Source organism: Moschus berezovskii, chromosome 8 (assembly GCF_049115385.1).
Source record: "Moschus berezovskii isolate FMDL1 chromosome 8, NW_MosBer_1.0, whole genome shotgun sequence".
NCBI lineage: Eukaryota > Metazoa > Chordata > Mammalia > Artiodactyla > Moschidae > Moschus > Moschus berezovskii.
Genome location: NC_142467.1, coordinates 29,575,059 through 29,585,042, shown reverse-complemented (window position 1 = coordinate 29,585,042; position 9,984 = coordinate 29,575,059).

The window sequence follows — 9,984 nt, the reverse complement described above, 5'->3', positions numbered from 1 at the left end:
ATGGAAACTAGCTGATGGCTGTGGGCAGCTCCTCAGATTATATCTTGCAATTGATCATTTACTAAAATTGAAGGTCACTCCTGATTTGTGTTTTTAAACAATCACAGACCTTCAGAACAGTGGAAAATGAAGTCACTCAGTCGTGTCCGACTCTTTGAAACCCCGTGTACTGTAGCCTACCAGGCTCCTCCGTCTGTGGGGTTCTCCAGGCAAGAATACTGGAGCAGGTTGCCATTTCCTTCCCCAGGGGATCTTCCTGACCTAGGGATCAAACCCAGGTCTCCCGCATTGCAGGCAGACGCTTTACCCTCTGAGCCACCAGGGAAGCTCTAGAACAGTGGAAGTACCATACAAAATGTGCTTGTTGCTGTCCAAGTGTCACTGCTCCTAGGCCCTTACTGTGGACAGAGCTATGAAGTGTGTGTGGGTTTATCTGTCTATAGTGGGTTGAATGATGGTCCTCCCCAAAGATATGTCCGTGTCATACTCACTAGTATGGCTCCCCATGGGCCCATCGACCATGGGTCTAGATGTGGCTGTGACTCTGCAGTGAGTGGGAGAGGGCAGGGGCTGACCCCCATTGAGCTCAGAGCTCACCCTGCAGGACCAAACACATCTTTAACCATGAGGAGTCATCAGCCAGGGCTTGGTGACTGGAGCAATGCTGGAAGGCTGCTGCTGCTGCTGCTAAGTCGCTTCAGTCGTGTCTGACTCTGTGCAACCCCATAGACGGCAGCCCACCAGACTCCCCCCTCCCTGGGATTCTCCAGGCAAGAACACTGGAGTGGGTTGCCATTTCCTTCTCGAAGGCTAAAACCTACCTATTTCATTTAGGAAGAGGCCTGTACCTAAGCATCAGAGGCATTTCCTGGTGGTAAAATGGATATTTATCCCCTATTAGAGAGAGATCCATCTGCTGAGGAAAAGCGCCAGATTAAATTTCAAGGATGAAACAAGATTTTTCCTGACAGGTACATAGATCCTCAAAGAATATGTAATAACCTCCTATAAAACAGCCTGAAATTATTTTTTATGGCAGTTCCCCACTTTGTAAAGAGCCTTTATGATTTGTGCTTAATAATATACTGCCTTAAAATTTAGAATTGTTTAATACCAGCATGTCTTTTCTCTCTAAGGAGATTCAGGCATCAGCTATTTCATTAAACGTATTTTTTTTAATGTATAATATTGACCAGACACTGGGCTAAGCATAGGTAAGGCCCCCATTCTCAAGGAACTCTGTCTGGTATTTAAATCAGTAATGTGATGTGGAAAAGGCGCATCACAAGCTACTATATGCAGTGCATGGGCACATCGAGAGGGGAGGCCACGTGGCCATCCCCAGAAAGTCTTCGTTGCTCTGCCAAGTAAGCAGCAGGACCTAAGCATTCTAAGCAAAGGAGAATGATTTTGGGGCTCCCAGAATTGGCTAAATACGTTGAACCAGGCTTGACAGTGGGCAGGTGCAAAGACTTTGCTGCAAGGTTGGGACATATGGCAAATGTTTATTAAGAAGTTTCTGTTGTGGCCCTGCCTCTGCTTCTTCCTTCCATGTGGACCTTGGTTAAGCTCTAAAGTCTCAGGAGAGAGCATCTATCTGACTAAGCTTAATTCATATGTCTTTTCATGGCCCTAGGACTGGGGAAGAGAAGAGCACAGGAGGAGCAAAATCTTTTTCTCTTGGTTTCAGTAGAGATTGAGACAGGTACCTGGAATTACTTTCTCATGAAGATTAAACACACTAGGGGAGAAGTTATTCCCCCAAAAGAAATTGATCTCTGATTTGGAATGGAGAATGGAAGCTAGATGAATTTTTAGAATTATCAGTGACTTGTACAAAGGCATTCAGGCATTGGGAAGACATAGGGAAAGGCACGTTCTTGAGAGTGTTGATCAGCGGCTGGGTCAAGCCTCACCTGAAACCAACATTCTTTGGAATTTTCCAATTACAAGACCAGATAAGTCTTTTCTATGGCCTCTTCTCCCCCACTTTTTCTTTTTTTTTGCTTAAGACAAAACAAAAAAACAAACAAAAAAACCATGTTTGAGTTTGGGTATCTGTCATGTGTAACCAAAAGATTTCTAACAAATACATACCCACTCCCCATTGTTCTTACACAATTGCTGGTAGTTTGTTATTTTTCTTTTATCTCCTATGGAAATATTCATTTCTATTTTTCCAGTCTCTGAGTGACATCCATACTGCTCATTTTTAGCTCATATCAGGTGAGTGACACAACTCCATAACAACATTTTTAAGTCATTTTTTCTCAAATAGGTTATATACTTTTATAACAATGTTTGATTACAATGCTTTGTAGCATCCTAATAAAACCAACGTAACACACATTGGAAACAGTTTTTTTCTTACAGCAAATTTGAAATGTTTTCCAGCCATCCAGCTGACTGGGCTAGAGATACGAAGCCTCCACAGTCAACAGTGTGTCTTTATATCAGGCAACTGCTTGGTTCCCACCAGGTCTCCCTGGCCTGAGCCCTGCCTGGGTGCTATGGGGCATACACAGTAGCATCAAAGAGATCCAGGTCAGTTCCTATCCCTATGGGAGACTGAAAAAGTAACACGACGTGATACAATGCCACATTATCCTGGGGGGTTTAGTTACTAATTTACAAGAGAGTCTGCCTAGGACAGTCACTCTAATTATTCCAATTTTTAAATGAGGAAACTAAGGTCAGAAATTTACCCTGCATTGTCCACCTAGTTCGGTTCAGTTGCTCAGTCGTGTCTGACTCTTCACAACCCCTTGGACTGCAGTGCTCCAGGTTTCTCTGTCCATCACCAACTCCCGGAGTCTGCTCAAACTCATGTCTGTCAAGTTGGTGATGCCATCCAACCATCTCATCCTCTGTCATCCCCTTTTCCTGCCTTCAATCTTTCCCAGCATCAGGGTATTTTTCATTGAGTCAGTTCTTTGCATCAGGTGGCCAAAGTATTGGAGTTTCCACTTCAGCATCAGTCCTTCCAATGAACACCCAGGACTGATCTCCTTTAGGATGGACTGGTTGGATCTCCTTGAAGTCCAAGGGACTCTCAAGAGTCTTCTCCAACACCACAGTTCAAAAGCATCAATTCTTCAGCACTCAGCTTTCTTTATGGTCCAACCTAATCAGTAATCGAATCTGAATTCCTAAGTAACTCTGCCTCTGGAGTCTCTTTCAAGGTACTGCAATCCTTGCCATTTGCCATGTTATTTTAATGTATTAAACAATATCCTGCTGCTACTGCTAAGTCGCTTCAGTCGTGTCCGACTCTGTGCGACCCCATAGACGGCAGCCCACCAGGCTCCGCCGTCCCTGGGACTCTCCAGGCAAGAACACTGGAGTGGGTTGCCATTTCCTTCTCCAAAACAATATCCTAATACTTACCATTTAGTATTTGAAAAGAAAACAATGTCCCATAATGTAGATACTGACATCCCTTGGATTTTTCATTTAGGATCTTTTTCTCTTGATTTTATCACATGCAGAGAACACAGAAGAGAGAATTAAATTTTTGTTGGAAGATAGTAATTCATCCGTTCTGTTCTGTCGCTCAGTCGTGTCCGACTCTTTGCGACCCCGTGGACTGTAGCCTACGAGACTTCTCTGTCCATGGGATTCTCCAGGCAAGAATACTGGAGTGGGTTACCATTTCCTTCTCCGGGGGATCTTCCCGATCCAGGGATCGAACCCAGGTCTCCCGCATTAGAGGCAGACGCTTTAACCTCTGAGCCACCAGGGAAGCCCTAGTAATTCATAGGTCAGAAAAATCTTGGTTTACAGATTGGAACTAACGAAGACAAACATTTTAATAAATCTTAGAAAAAATGTCTTTTCTGCCTGTTGGAATTATAACTGTTTTGCATATCCTCTCCTCTGTAGAATCACATATGTAGCCTGGGGTATCTAAGGGACATAAACATTGGCCATCATTCCTTACTTTTTTATTCTTGCCACTTGAATTAGGTCAGTAGAAGTTTGGAGGCAAAAGACATAATCAATTAATCTTTCAAAATCCTGATATGATTGGGAGTAGGTAATAAACATAGGCCATCATTCCTTACTTTTTTATTCTTGCCACTTGAATTAGGTCAGTAGAAGTTTGGAGGCAAAAGACATAATCAATTAATCTTTCAAAATCCTGATATGATTGGGAGTAGGTAGCCAAGTGGGTACCTCAGCAAATGTTGAGAGCTTATCCCTGCTAGAGCTTACATTCTGGTAAGGGGAGGCAGACACTGATAAATGTGTGTGTGTGTGTGTGTGATGCTTTGGAGAAAAAACAGGAGAGGGGAAGAGGTAGGTGGGCATGGTTGCAACTTTACACAGAGTGATCAGGAAAGGCTTCCCTGAGACCCTGACAATTGAGCAAAGGTGAGAAGGAAGTGACTGAAGAGCCAAGAGGCCTCTGGGGGAGCAGGCTGTCTTCAGGAGTGCTCCCTAGTGTCCCTGTCCTCCTCCTACTGTTCACGTGGTGGGACTGCATCTCATTTCTCCTGCAGTATGAACAGATTTGACCAGTGAGACATAAGTAGCAATGGGTGAAGGGCGTTAAGAGTCAGGGCACGACTCATCAGTTCCCTTCTCTTCAGACAGTGGAGTCCACATAGAGGAGTCTCCTGAGGATGCATCTGGATCGGAACATCATGGGCCAGAGCCAGCAGCTAACCCAGAGACTCTGTTGCTCTAACCCTGAAATGTGAGAGTTGTTTGTCATTGCAGCATTCCCTAGATTGTTCTGACTAATGTATCAGTGTTCTGGATGAGGGAACAGCAATGCCAAGGCCCTTAGCTACGAGTGTACCTGGCATGTCTGAGGAAAAGTGCAGAGGCTGTGTGGAGCAGATTGGGCAGGAGAGTCCTGAGATGATATCAGAAAGGTGATGAAGGGTGATTCAGGTTGTGCAGGGCCTTCAAAGCCATTGTAAGGACTTTTGCTTTTAATCTGAGTGAAATGGGGTATTGGGGAGTTTTGAGCAGAGGAAAGATAAGATTTGCATTGCATTTCAAAAGGATCATTCTAGTCGTTCTGTTGAGAATAGATTGCAGGGGGCAAAGTGCAAGAAGGGGAGTAAGGAGACCACTGCAGGCCATGGTCTACTTTCCTGATGGAACCCATGGGCCTGGGAAATGGTGTGGAAGCCCGGGTGGGCCCAATCACTGCCACGAATGCTACTTGGGAAATGTGTGAGTCTAGTCCTTGCAACTCACAGCTCAGGGATTTGTGAGTGTGTATCTCCTGGTTCCCAAAGAGGGACACTTCTGCTGGGGGAATCCAGCAAGAGTTCCAGTCACTCCAGTCTCCTTGTGCCAAGAGACCAGCAGGAAGGAAAGATGTCACCATCCTGGCAGGGGAAACTGATCTAAAACTCCAGGAGTAGGCTGGACTTTAGGGGAAGGCAAAAATCCATTTGGCATGCAGTGATTTGGGGAGCATCTCTTGGTTCTTCCTTGCCTGGTTTTGATGATAAATAGATCTTGCAGCAGCCATGTCCTTTGAAGGGCATGATGACCAGGATAAACAAGCTCTTCAGGGATGAGGACATTGTTCACTCACAGGTAAACCACCTAAGCCCGTAGAGGTGTAGCCAAGGGTAATCTAGAATGGGTAATTGAGGAGGGTGATTATTAGCATCATCACAAACTGAAACCAGCCACAGTAGGGGGGTAACAGTTTGTCTCATACATTTTCTCTTGTAAGTTTTCTCCAGGAAAAGAGACCAGCTAGAAACTTGGAGCAGCTATTCCAAGGTCATCAGACTTACTGTACAAAGCAAGCAGATCCAAGCAGGTAAGGGGCGGATTTCAGTGAATTTTGTGGTGTGCTGCACACAGTACCCCTTGCAGGACCCAAACACTCATTCTCCAAGTTACCAAGAGTGTCTCCATTCTTGGATGACACCTGGGCACCTTTCCAGCTATTTCCCTTCGTGGATGGGAACTGCCAGGATTTTATTTATGTTCCCTCCCCAAGGGGGAGTCATTTTTGCTGACTGGCTTACTTGCAGAGTGTAAGGGCCTGGCCTCTTGCCTCCATCTGGGACATCTCTGAAGAGCACGCCTGTCTTAGAATCTCTGTGTGATTGGCTGAGGTCTTTGTTGGCTTCCCCCAGGTGTCTAACCCTTCTTCCCAGAACTCATGAATGCGTTGCCTTACGTGGCAAAAGGAATTTGCAGGTGTAATTAAGTTAGAGATGTGGAGATGGAGAGATTATCCTTGGTAGACCAAATGTCATCACAAGGGTCCTTCTAAGAGAGAATCAGGATATCAGAGAAGAGAGAAGATGCTATGCTGCTGGTTTTGAAGATGGAGAAAGGGGCCACAAGTCGAAGAATGGAGGTGGCCTCTAGGAGATGAGAAAGTCAAGAAAACAGATTCTCCTCCAGAACTGCAGGAGGAAGGCAGCCCTGCTGACTGATTTTGGACCTTGATCTCTAAAACTATTAAATGATAAATTGTGCTGAGTTAAGCCCTGTTTGTGTTATTTTGTTTGTTTGTTTTTTACAGGAACTATAGGAAACACACAATCCCTTACAGGTACTGTTTGGGAAAAGCACTCCCCAGTAAACTTTGAACCTGCAAACTTTTGCTTGAAGTCTGTTCCCCCAGGGAATCTGGCTTATGCTCTACAACTGTGGACAGATTTTTATTAGGAAAAGAATCCTGTGGGAGATCAAATCTAGTGGCCAAGAGTTTTAGTTTCTCCAGCTGAATTGGACAGTAACTTACACATGATCTTCCCAGGTGGCTCAATGTTAAAAAATTTTTTCCTGCCAATGCAGGAGACATGGATTCGATCCTTAGGTCAGGAAGATCCCCTGGAGAAGGAAATGGCAACCTACTCCAGTAGTTTTGCCTGGGAAATCCCAGGGACAGAAGAGCCTGGTGGGCTACAGTCCGTGGGGTCACAAAAGAGTCAAACATGACTAAGCGACTAAACAATGAAGTCCACAGATAATCTGGTCCCATGCTCTCCAGCAGTTTCCATCATCTCAAGGCTTTTTGCAATTAGAAAGTCCTTGGATGCACTTTGTTTTAGACTAAGATTAGAGGTAAAGGAATTGTGTAAGGATGTTGGAATAATTTACATCTTTCCTACTGTTATAGGGAGAAATCTTTCTGTGACCAGAGGTTACCTATGTTACTATGGTCATTTTTTGCTCCTGGCAAGTCTCACTGTCTCCATGGGGGCAGCTACAAAGACAGCCTGCAACCTGCTGAAGATTGTGGCAGTTTAGAAACTTGCAGTTTCTTGACACTCCTCCCATTGAAAGACGGGGTCTGTGTCCACTCCCTTTCAGTTTGGGTTGACTTGTGACCACCTCCTGGGCTTCCCAGGTGGCACTAGTGGGAAATAACTCACCTGCCACTGCAGGCAGATGTCAGAGCCGTAGGTTCCATTCTTGAGTCAGGAAGAGCCCCTGGAGGAGGGCACGGCAACCCACTCTAGTATCCTTGCCTGGAGACTCCCATGGACAGAGGAGCCTGGCAGGCTGCTGTTTACAGGGTCGCACAGAGTTGGACGTGACTGAAGCAACTTAGCAAGCATGCACTTGACCACCTCCCAAAACAGAGAGCGTACTTTGTGATGTGAAAATTGAAATCAAATGGAGACCAGTCTTGAAGGTTCCCTGAGCAGACAAAACCGATTTAGTCATTAATTTAGCTTAATTACCAATTTCTGTGGCGATGCTGCCTCTCACTATATATGCTGTTTGTGTCTGCATGTGCCTCTTTTTCCTTGTTCTATTTGGGTGCTCTTGGTTTGCAAACCATTGTTCAGAATGTGGGCAATAATTTTTATTAGTTGCTGACTCATTGGTTTTATTATGATATGGCCACTTTTGAACCATGGACATTTAATGGTGCCTGAAGTGGGGCTCAAAGAAGATGAACCCCACAAACTCAAGGCCAGTGGGCAAACTGGCTGCTGCCTCCCATGAGCCCTTTCTGCCTCTGTCTTCTCGCCAGCTGCAGAGTCCCTGGCAAGTCCCCCTTGGGTCTGAGCGCCACTCTTTGTGTAACACGCATTCCAACTTTATCATGCACACTGTTCCACGGCTGTTTGTTTGTTTCTCTGTTCTGTTCATGTTCTCTGCTGAAGTTTCTTGGTCTGCCACTCATCCTTTTTATTTTATTTTATTTTTACAGAGCCAGGGAGGCTGCCAGAAAGTGTTTCTCTCGGGCAGGTCCCTGAGTAACCAGTCCCCAGTTCAGCAAGCATCTGCTGTGTCACAGCTGCATCCACGCGGCCCCTGGACCTGCACAACGGCTGCTCGCGGTTTGGGTGTTGCTGCTTTCATTATGACTGTAAACCTGTAACCGGCCCCTTGTCCCAATATGACTGGATCTGTTCTCATGAAAGAATCGCCTCAATAAAAAGGGGTGCAGGCAGTGTGCAAGAGCAGGACTGGGCCTTCTGAGAACTGCAAAAGCCATTTGTCACTGTGATCCCGGTGCTCCTGAGATGAGTTGGGTGCAGAGCGAGGAGGAGGCCGCTGTTTGGGGGCCAAGATGAGTGCCCCTACACTCATCCTCTTTAAAAGGAGGGATAGCGTGATTCTGTGTGTTTGGCAAGAGCTCTTGGAAAACAAGACTCCTCACAGTTACCACTTTGAGAAGTCATTTTTAACACGAGATTTTTGCAAAGTTAAAGTTAATTTATCTCTGGAAGATATTTTAGGGAATCCAAACCAAAATAATTTCCCCTGGTGCTTGGGTCAGGCTCTTGTGCCTTTCTGGGGGGCGGGGAATATATATATATATATATATATATATATATATATATATATATGAACTTTTGAATGATTTGGAATTGTAATAGCCATTCTGGGGAAACTTTGTTTTAGATAAATCCACCTTCAAAGCAAAAAGAGAGGATCTTAAATCTGTTGGAGACAGTGGAATGCATTTTTAAATTGGTTTGCGGAAACTTAAAGACTCCAAAAATAGCTCTAAAAGGATCCTTTGCATGCATGCTAAATCGTGTCCAACTCTTTGTGACCCCATGGGACTGGAGCCCGCCTCTGTCCATGGGGTTTCCCAAGTAAAAATACTGGAGTGGGTAGCCATTTCCTTCTCCAGGAGATCTTCCCAACCCAGGATTGAATGAAAGTCTGCAGGTTCTTTAACACTGAGCCACCAGGGAAGCTCCTAAAAGGATCCTCTTTGTATGCAAATAAAAGTCTTCAGTAGGACCCTTTTGCCATCAGAGCTTGCAACTTTAACTTAGTCCAGTTGAGATAGTCATGGTGATTCAACTATTCTTTTGAGTTTTTTACCTGAAAAGTGGCTGCTGCTGCTGCTAAGTCGCTTCAGTGGTGTCCGACTCTGTGCGACCCCATAAAGTGGCTAACTTTAAAAAAAAGTCTATTTGTCTATATATCTGTGTGTGCATATAATGGATATACTGTAAGTTTTTAAACCTCTGGATGGTATTGCTAAGATTTATTTGTAAAAAAATCTCTATTCAATTAGTTTAAAGACGAATACTCTCTAAGTATATGCTCAGAAACTAGCCCAGGTGTTTTCAAGTTCTCATGGTTTGAGATAGTATTAATGTTCGATAGGTAAAAGCTGGTTTAGGGTTGTTGGTTTGATTGGAGTGGGCATGCTTCAGAATTGTCAGCACTGACAACAGTGCAGCTGTTTTGGGTAAACTAAATTTAATATACTATTAAAGCTAGGTATGATTTAAGAGCAAATGAATTAGATGAACGTAAGTGAGGTAGAAGTTTTTAGGTGAACTTCTTAGCAAAAATTATTGTTTAAATGGTTTTCCAGGTCTTTTTGGTGGTTGACACCATTAGAATTTCGCTCCTTTCTGTAGAGGAACTGGGGATATTTGGATCTATTGGTGAACATGTACGTGCCATATTGAAAAAACTTACAATGAGGATGAATCAAAAGGTGAGGTGACAAATGGCTGTCCACTGCTCTGCTGGCTTAGGGAAGACAAGATGGAAAAGCAGGGTAATAAGGTA